The 10,000-nt window shown below is 39.2% G+C and overlaps 1 protein-coding gene across 1 annotated transcript in view; it reads right to left on the reverse strand.

The window, feature by feature from the left end:
- Positions 1 to 2,622: 2,622 nt before the first annotated feature.
- The window catches only part of LOC138961147 (synaptotagmin-5-like), a 51,078-nt gene continuing 43,700 nt past the window's right edge, over positions 2,623 to 10,000 (reverse strand). The window contains exon 7 of the mRNA XM_070332745.1: positions 2,623 to 10,000. This exon is cut by the window's right edge and continues 2,557 nt beyond it. The gene's annotated coding sequence lies outside the window, so the exon portion shown is untranslated.

Here is a 10,000-nt window from a genome sequence, read left to right on the forward strand (position 1 = left end):
ATTAGAAAAAAACAAGTCGCGTAAGGCGAAAATACAATATTTAGTCAAGTAGCTGTCGAACTCACAGAATGAAAGTGAACGCAATGCCATTTTTCAGCAAGACCGTATACTCGTAGCATCGTCAGTCCACCGCTCATGGCAAAGGCAGTGAAATTGACAAGAAGAGCGGGGTAGTAGTTGCGCTAAGAAGGATGGCACGCTTTTCTGTACCTCTCTTTGTTTTAACTTTCTGAGCGTGTTTTTAATCCAAACATATCATATCTATATGTTTTTGGAATCAGGAACCGACAAGGAATAAGATGAAAGTGTTTTTAAATTGATTTGGACAATTTAATTTTGATAATAATTTTTATATATTTAATTTTCAGAGCTTGTTTTTAATCCGAATATAACATATTTATATGTTTTTGGAATCAGCAAATGATGGAGAATAAGATAAACGTAAATTTGGATCGTTTTATAAATGTTTATTTTTTTTTACAATTTTCCGATTTTTAATGACCAAAGTCATTAATTAATTTTTAAGCCACCAAGCTGAAATGCAATACCGAACCCCGGGCTTCGTCGAAGATTACTTGACCAAAATTTCAACCAATTTGGTTGAAAAATGAGGGCGTGACAGTGCCGCCTCAACTTTCACGAAAAGCCGGATATGACGTCATCAAAGACATTTATCAAAAAAATGACGAAAACGTTCGGGGATTTCATACCCAGGAACTCTCATGTCAAATTTCATAAAGATCGGTCCAGTAGTTTAGTCTGAATCGCTCTACACACACACACAGACAGACACACACACACACACACACACACACACACACACATACACCACGACCCTCGTCTCGATTCCCCCCTCTACGTTAAAATATTTAGTCAAAACTTGACTAAATATAAAAATCAACATTAATGTGTATCCAAAAACAGTCAGTTTTCGTTCACACATATCTTGTCTAACAATGACGTTATGGGATGCTGGGCGGTGTAGGGTCACCTAATGTATTTGAGAAGTGAGCAATAGACCACCCCCCCCCCCCCCCCCCCTAATGTTTATTTTTTTAATTCCAATATTTATGATCTTGTGTGCCTTTAGCGTTTACCAACACGAGACATTAGCAAGATCTAGATCAACACTTTTCAAGACGTGTACGGGAACGTGTACGGGTAACGTCATCAAATCTAATTTTAACGTCACGCGTTTGCCAAGATATGCAGTCTTGGTGGGAGTAAAACAACGTAAGCATTTGGAACATTGGAGCACAAAGTGAGTCACGGGTGACGCAATATCTACACGCACACGTACAGGTCTTTGCTACAAGTTCGATCATCTAGAACACTGTAATGAGTCCCCATCAAAGACGGGCGCAGTGGCGTGGTGGTAAGATGTCGGCCTCCTAATCGGGCGGTCATGAGTTCGAATCCCGGTCGCTGCCGCCTGATGGGTTAAGAGTGGAGATTTGTCCGATCTCCCAGGTCAACTTACGTGCAGACCTGCTAGTGTCTTTACCCCCTTCGTGTGTACACACAAGCACAAGACCAAGTGCGCACAGAAAAGATCCTGTAATCTATGTCGGAGTTCGGTGGGTTATGGAAACACGAAAATACCCAGCATGCCTACTCAACGAAAGCGGAGTGAAGCTGACTATGCTCTCATAGTCTAATGTGGGGAACCCAAATGGGCAAACGAGCTCACACGTAACCAGACAATTCTGGAACGCTGAAGAAGAAGAAGAGTCCCCATCGTGATTTAGAAAAACCGCAGGGGTAAGGCCCCAATTATGAATCGGCTTCAGGATCACCTCCTGTTGTGACAAATTTATGGTGCCTCTCTGGATCACTTGCATATTTCATAACAGTTGCGGACGCACAAACCACAACTTATTTTTTTCTCACTGTTTGACACTTCTCCCAGCGTTCGTTCTAAATGTTAAGCTTAAACACAGCTGTCAAGAAACAACATTTGTTAAATATGACAGCTAAGGCTATAATGGTTACATTGAAGCAATGTTGCCCCGTCTTTCTTGCAGAAATAAAAAAAATAATATCTCAAAGTATGTGTGTGTCCCCTAAAATGGACCACTTTAAACAAATAGAAGAAAAGAAATGATAACGACTGGTTTTTGCCATGCATTAAGAAGTTTGCTGTGAATAATCTATTACTAGCCATCAAGCTTTGAAAAAAAATATATCAAACAGTCTTCTCTTGGTGAAAGTTGATAATTTGATACATTACCTCTGTTTTGGAATCGGAAATTTAAGCCATGAATTTATGGCATTAATAACGCTGTTATGTCTAGTCTCTTTTGATTCATCACTATCGATTTTTTTTATTGCAAGCAATTCTTTGTTTTTGTTTTGTTGTGTATTTATTCACACACACACACACACACACACACACACACACACACACACACACACACACACACACACACACACACACACGGAAATACACACACATACGCAAACATTAATACACTAACACACACGCAAACATTAAGACACACACACACACACACGGACACAGACACACACAGACACACACACATATATATATATATTCTCGTAGGCATGACAGATACACTGCCAGACCAGCACACCTGGCAACAAATGCCAGACACACACTCAAAATAGTTTATTCTTTTATTACTTTGTTGATATGGAGTTCATAATTTGAACACAGACAATAGACACTGACACAACAGTTTTACATCTTTGTGTATTGTTGTTCCACATCACAAACAACACAATATTCCGGCAAGACAATGACAGCACAGAGGCATGAACAAACGATTGATTTTTTCTCTGTCTCTTCTCGGTCTGAATTGTCGGTACAGCATTTTCAAAAGTGTATCACGAAAAACTCTGAATAGCTTGTACAATACATACAAATATCCGCACAGTTAAAGTAAATATACAACGCAGCGGCAATTCTTTGATAACTATCCCGAGATTAACCAATCTTTAGTTTTCTATTCTTGATGCTTCTTTCTATAATTTAATTATTTAATTGAATTTCACCGTGACACAAAGATGACAGTAAGATTTCGCATAGTAAAGCGAGAATGTTGTGAGTGACGTTTTGAAAATGTCAGACTTACTCAATGAACACCAAAAACAACAAAGGTATACATATGATCAAGGTACGCAGCTCCAACAATCTTGGTAGAGGAGTGTCGTTCAGACTTTCGGCATGCTTTCGACATTCAACTTCAGAACTAATTCCAAAAAGCTTTGGTCGAGGGAAGTTTGATTGAATTGGTGGGTTAGGTTGGGTTATGAGAAGGACTGAAAAGTTGGACTTACTGAGACTGGGGGTGGGAGGTGGGGTTGGTGCGGGTTGATGGGAAGGTGGGCAGACAAAATAACAGGGTAGAGAGAGGTTGTAAACTCTACATGAAACTAAGTTCTGAGTGTATCACTGGTACGCAGCTTAGATGTTAACGCTATGACCAATAAACCCGTGAATTAGGTTACCTTTAAGGGAGAGAGAGGGAGCAGCAGGAGATTATAAGATTCGACAAAATATTATTTCAGACTTGATCACTGTTTTTACCCTGAAGACGTTCGTGAAAGCGGGAATGAAGGCATTGCAAACAAGAACACAAGGCAAGGATTTTGTGTATAGGTGAAATTGAGGCATTCTTGAACAAATAGCGTGGAGAATTTTATGTAAAAAGAACGTTCACAAAGAGTAGACCTTAATTATCAAGAAGGTAAGATGGGTGGGATTTTTAAATCAGCCACGACACATCTATTCGGGTTTTTACGTGGGATGTGACACCTTGAGCTGGGAACATTCAACAGCCGAACTACTTCCTGATCAGATAAAGATGTTTTGCTTCAGTAAATTGACATGGGTGTCAAAGTTACGAAAGTATTTCAGTTACAATGTCCTACTCAGCACAGGAAACAGCTTCGCTGTTGAGTTAGGGACGTGTTCTATTGGAAGGATGTGCTTCTTTGAAGCAAAGGCCTTGGCGGATCTATACAGGTAACAGACCTCCGAGACGAAGAGAGCTGATATATTTTCCCTAGGGAACATATTGGGCATTCCCAAGCCTCTGTATATATCTCTAATCAACAAATATTATAAACGTAATGACGCGTTTGTGCCTGGAATAATATAATGTTTGCACTTGGCCTTGGTAAACGGCCAAAACGAGGCTTTGTTTCGAGGGAAATAAGCTGGTTGCTAGGGAATATATGCAACGTATATATACCTACTTCCACTAACAGACAAAAAAGCAGGATATGGGATAAATCATGATATACACGATCATCATCACTAACAGGAATTTAGATACCATTATGGTTATCTGTTTTAAAGGTACTGAACTTGTCAAATCCAGTTGCACGGAGCCCCTGGGGCTTTTAGTCATACCTCAGGCAGCTATCCGTTAGAAGAACTACCAAGTGTCATTGACTTGCACCCAAAGAGTCAAGAACTGCGATTGTTTTACGAATTAATTTCGTACTCGGACCCGGCTGGTCTTGGCCTATTTTTGGATCTAAATTTAGATCAGGTAGATCACCTCATCATGCACAAAAAGACACGTCACTAGCAAACTATGTCAGACGTCATCATGAGTTTGTGTAAAACAAAATGGAGGCCGGAATCACTCAGTTGAATCGAACTCCGACCAAACACCACGTAATAACTAGGTTAATTTATGCACTCGCGTGAACAAGAAACTGTCGAGCTTCACATATGTCGTCGTTGGGTAGTTTTGGGTTTGTTTTACTACCATAGGAGGATATTTGAACTGTAAATGCAGTCAGTTGCAACAAAAACGCAAAACGAAGGCTGTGAGCTGCACTGTGCCTTTAACAGTCGATGTTCACTTTTGATAGGAACATTGGTAAGACGTCGGCCTCCAAATCGGGAGGTCGTGAGTTCGAATCCCGGTCGCTGTTGCCTGGTGGGTTAAGAGTGGAGATTTTTTCGATCTCCCAGGTCAACTTATGTGCAGACCTGCTAGTGATTTAACCCCCTTCGTGTGTACACGCAAGCACAAGACCAAGTGCGCACGGAAAAAGATCCTGTAATCCATGTCAAAGTCCGGTGGGTTATAGAAACACGAAAATACCCAGCATGCCTCCCCCGAAATCGGCGTATGCTGCCTAAATGGCGGGGTAAAAACGGTCATACACGTAAAAATCCACTCGTGCTTAAAACATGAGTGAACGTGGGAGTCTACGCCCATGAACAAAGAAGAAGAAAAAGAAGATAGGAACATTTAAAAGTTAAAAGGAAATATCCAGGCAGCAGTTAGGCAGGAATGTAGTTCAGGAGCGCTTTGAGCAGTTAGGAAAAAAGGCTTTGTACAAAGAGAAAAGGAGTAAATATCCATTAACTCAGATATTAACCTTTCCACGTCAGGATTCGTTCTGCTCTTTAATAGTTGAGAATATGTTTTCAATAGTGTACTCGACATAGATTTCTGTTTGAACACAACACAGCCTGATTAGGACCACACGATAGGATATTGTGTTCAGATATTTGTTAGTTGTCTTGTCAGACACAAGCGTAGTAACAGTCCGGAGTAAGTGTTACTTTCGTATACAGCAACGTAACATAAGTAGTGCACACTTTTCAGCATACCATTAGGTTATCGGCAGGCAATTAAGCTTATCACAAACATACACGAATAAAACACACGAAAACAGTCATGGATATCGAGTAAACAGGAGGGCAACCACTGCAATATAGTAACAAATTAGGCTTGATCTTGTGGAAAAAAATAACACTTGACATTTTTTAAATACTCACTTAATTTGTTCGCTTGTGTACCTTTACTAACTGACAGGCAGACTGACTGTTCAAATACATTGCTTGCTTACTTACTTTCTGACTGACGGACTTACCTACTTCATTACTTACTTACTTGCTTTCTTGTTCAACTCCAAGGAAAGGAAGCGATATAGCATGTAGCTCTTTCGAGTGTTTTAATCATTTTTGAACTTGTGTCCAGTATTCGTTGAAATAGTCCAGACACTCACTAGATTTTGTGTGTGACAACAAGATCAAACGTCTTCTTCTTTATGAATTTGAATATGATCTGGTGTCGATTTGCTGATAAGCAAAACTGCCACAAGGAACTGCGTTACGGACGACATTTTGAAATATCGCACGAGATTGATATTATCACAAACTTGTAAACAAGTCAAATTCAACAGTTGTCAACACAATGCAATAACAGAACAAATCACAAAACTTGGCTGTACAATATTAGGATTTCGTCAAAATCATTAACAAGGTAAGACATTGTCACAATATATTAAATACATGTAAAACAATTCAGTGCACATATATTAGGATACATGTATAACACAGGCATGTGTACTGGAACAGCAGTATAATATATAACAATCACAATCACCTTGACACGCAGACAACGTTCACAACAGTATTACACACAATTAAAGATGCCTTCCTTAGTTTAAACGATGACGTACCAGATCATAAGTGTGTCCATGCAGGATCTTAAAAGGGAGGATGACATCATTCCATTTGGAAAAACACCTACAAAGCTGAAGCTAGTCTGCTTTCTCTGCAGAGTGGAGAGCCTTTATTTTTTATTTTTTAAGTTTCTTCTTTTTTTTTTTTTGCTGAAGTAATTTTGCAGATTGACAAAGGCGTCGGACACGAAATCAGTTCAGCATAGATAAATAAATAAATACATAAGTAAATAAATTGATAAATCAATAAATCAGTAAATGAATAAATACATAAATAAATCAGTAAATATATAAATAAATCAGTAAATAAATAAATAAATACATAAATAAATAAACAAATAAATGAATAAATAGATGCTGGTGCATGTACACGCAGAAAACATGCAGTCTGTTTGTTGAGTGTTTAAAAAAAAAATGTGTTTGGTATCTGTACTTCTGGAATGATTATCTTAACCCCCTGGCTTGATCTGCGTGAAACGATCGACTGATGGTGTACGCGCGAAGGACGATATCTTTAAATATTACACAGTAATTATGCGTTATGTCGGCCACAGTCGTGAGCCAGCAAAGAATGTACTGGCTCATGGACAGGTAAGATAATATTTGTTTCACTGTGACTGTACAATAGATGACTTTGTGTGAAATACAAAGATATAAATGCACTTGGCAGAATGTTCACAAGAACGATATCAAAATAAACAATGGGAATGTTGCCAGCAATGTACGTATACCAGCGTCAATATTTTGTCGCTTAGATTACGTCACGCATAACGTAGTGACGAAAGTCACAGTCACGTCATCAAAGGTAAATAGAAATATCATATTTGAAACTCCATGAGTGAAACAAATCTGGACCATGACACTGACTAGAATTGTATTTGGAACGTATCTTTCATAACATACAGTACAAAGTATAATAACATCAACTAATAGAGGTGATATTTATTTCTTAAGAGACCGATATAGAGGCAGATTTGCATGAGCAAAAAAGAGCAATAACTGTTCAATAATATTGTAGTTTTATTACAAAAAGACATCCGTGCTAACTTTTCCACAGTTAGTATTGTAGTTGTGAATTCAGTGTCTCCAAACTCTCCAAATTAATTATGTTCTTATTTAAGAAACAATTACAAATCTACCAAGTCTTTTTCAACCACCGCCACTCTCTTAATGCTATGTTCTCTAATTTTCTGTTACTTGGCTGCTATATTATAAATTAAAAAAACTTTTTTGTTGTATTAGAAATTCCATCCAAAAGGAATCTTCCTATGAAGCTTATTCGACGAAAAAGACCCCGAGATGAAACTCGCAATGGTGGTTTTAAACTATGTCCTTCAAGTGGACTTTTGCAATTAGATGCTCCCTGGTAAATTGAACTTAATCAAACAGAACCGGAACTGTTAAGGCTACAATACTGTTAACTTCAATTTAAACGGAATTCGATTGGGATCTGTTAAATTGCTGTGGGAAACGGAAATTGTCTCTTGTCCACTGGTTCATTTCTTTGTCTTTCTATCCAAGGTTGACGAAACCAATCGATAAACTAGCGAGTTGATGTGCGTACTTTTGGATTGTGTCCCTTGAGTCACCCTGCAAACTTTCACGGCAAACAGCAAACGTTCAAAGCAATGTTGCGAGGATTTCTACTGTATTTGTGCCGAAGTGACCATGCATAACTGTTTCGTCAATGTTCGGTTATACGTACGTTACACAGTCTTCGGCGTCTCCTTAAACTCAAAGTGTAAAACATTCGCTTAACCTGCCGAAATTACAGCAATATTTTTTGTTGCGATTTGAACTTAGTGTCAGTAGGCAGAGCACGGTTCTTCCCGGGAAAACAGTTGCACTTAGCATGTCAGGTCTGGGCAGGCTTTTACATGTTTGTTTGTTTGTTTGTTTAACGCCCAGCCGACCACGAAGGGCCTTATCAGGGCGGTGCTGCTTTGACATATAACGTGCGCCACACACAAGACAGAAGTCGCAGCACAGGCTTCATGTCTCACCCAGTCACATTATTCTGACACCGGACCAACCAGTCCTAGCACTAACCCCATAATGCCAGACGCCAGGCGGAGCAGCCACTAGATTGCCAATTTTAAAGTCTTAGGTATGACCCGGCCGGGGTTCGAACCCACGACCTCGGCCTCCCGATCACGAGGCGGACGCTTTTACATGGGATAAAAACATCCCTCCACTTGGACACATAGTAACAACTTAACATCCTGACGGCCTCTTGTGCGGAATGAGAATGTGTCGATAAATTGAGTTTACAAAATGATACTAGTGTCTATTAAGACAATACTATATCAAACATTTCCCACTCTGCTCAGAGAGCACTCATGCTAATTGTTGTCATGTGTCCAGGTGGAGGGATGGTCTTATTTCCAGTAAAAGTGTGGCTAGATCTGAGATGGTGGATGGTCTTATTTCCAGTAAAAGTGTGGCTAGATCTGAGATGGTGGATGGTCTTATTTCCAGTAAAAGTGTGGCTAGATCTGAGATGGTGGATGGTCTTATTTCAAGTAAAAGTGTGGCTAGATCTGAGATGGTGGATGGTCTTATTTTCCAGTAAAAGTGTGGCTAGATCTGAGATGGTGGATGGTCTTATTTCAAGTAAAAGTGTGGCTAGATCTGAGATGGTGGATAGTCTTATTTCCAGTAAAACTGTGGCTAGATCTGAGATAGTGAGCCGAATTGTTAACATGGAAGGGACTGTGTCTCAAATTAGTTTGAAGACCGCACATTTGTATGTGACAGACTTCATTGACCAATAATGAAACCATCTGTATCCATTTATTTGTCAAACTTTTCGTTGATATTAATAGCATCCACAAATCGTAGCCAAAGAGGAAGGCATTTTGAGTTCACATTGCACTGTGTCAGGTACCTACCTATATAGACGAAAGTAATTTTTGCGAGCGCTGGCAATTTCAGCTCAATGATCTGGAATCCAGACACACAGATCAGTGAATAACCTCGTCCTTTATTACAACTTTGCCCTGCAATATATTCAGTCAGTCAACACATTGTTCTCCTACTGCTAACTTTTCTTGTCCAGAAGGGTTACTGGTGTTTCATTAAACAAGACAATCTGCTTATCACTTTATTCTGTGTGTTTCATTATCCATACACCTGTTAGTGTACATTGGTTTTCTCATGTCGTACATGCCTTCATTTGTTCTCAGCTGCTTTTGTGATCACATTGTGTTCATACTATCCAGAGGAATAATTATCGTCATTAGCGCAAACAAGTTGCTCAAGATGCAGACTTTAGAGGATGTTGTTAGCAACTCTTATTCTGCCAGCTAACTATTATTCACACTTTACAATATTTCAGTGAGCAACTTTGCTTTGATACAGGGATGCTGGGATTTTCGTCAGCTAATTTGCAGAAATGATAATAAGAGTTTCAGCAATTTTTGGCGTCATCTTTCCTTCGTCATGCAAAACGTGTTCGGCGATTTGAAAAGCGTTTCGCTGAGTGCTGACACCAAACGACATCTCTATGATATGAATATTCATAAAGGCAAGACAAATAAATGAA

Source organism: Littorina saxatilis, linkage group LG3 (genome assembly GCF_037325665.1).
Source record: "Littorina saxatilis isolate snail1 linkage group LG3, US_GU_Lsax_2.0, whole genome shotgun sequence".
In the NCBI taxonomy this organism is placed as follows: domain Eukaryota; kingdom Metazoa; phylum Mollusca; class Gastropoda; order Littorinimorpha; family Littorinidae; genus Littorina; species Littorina saxatilis.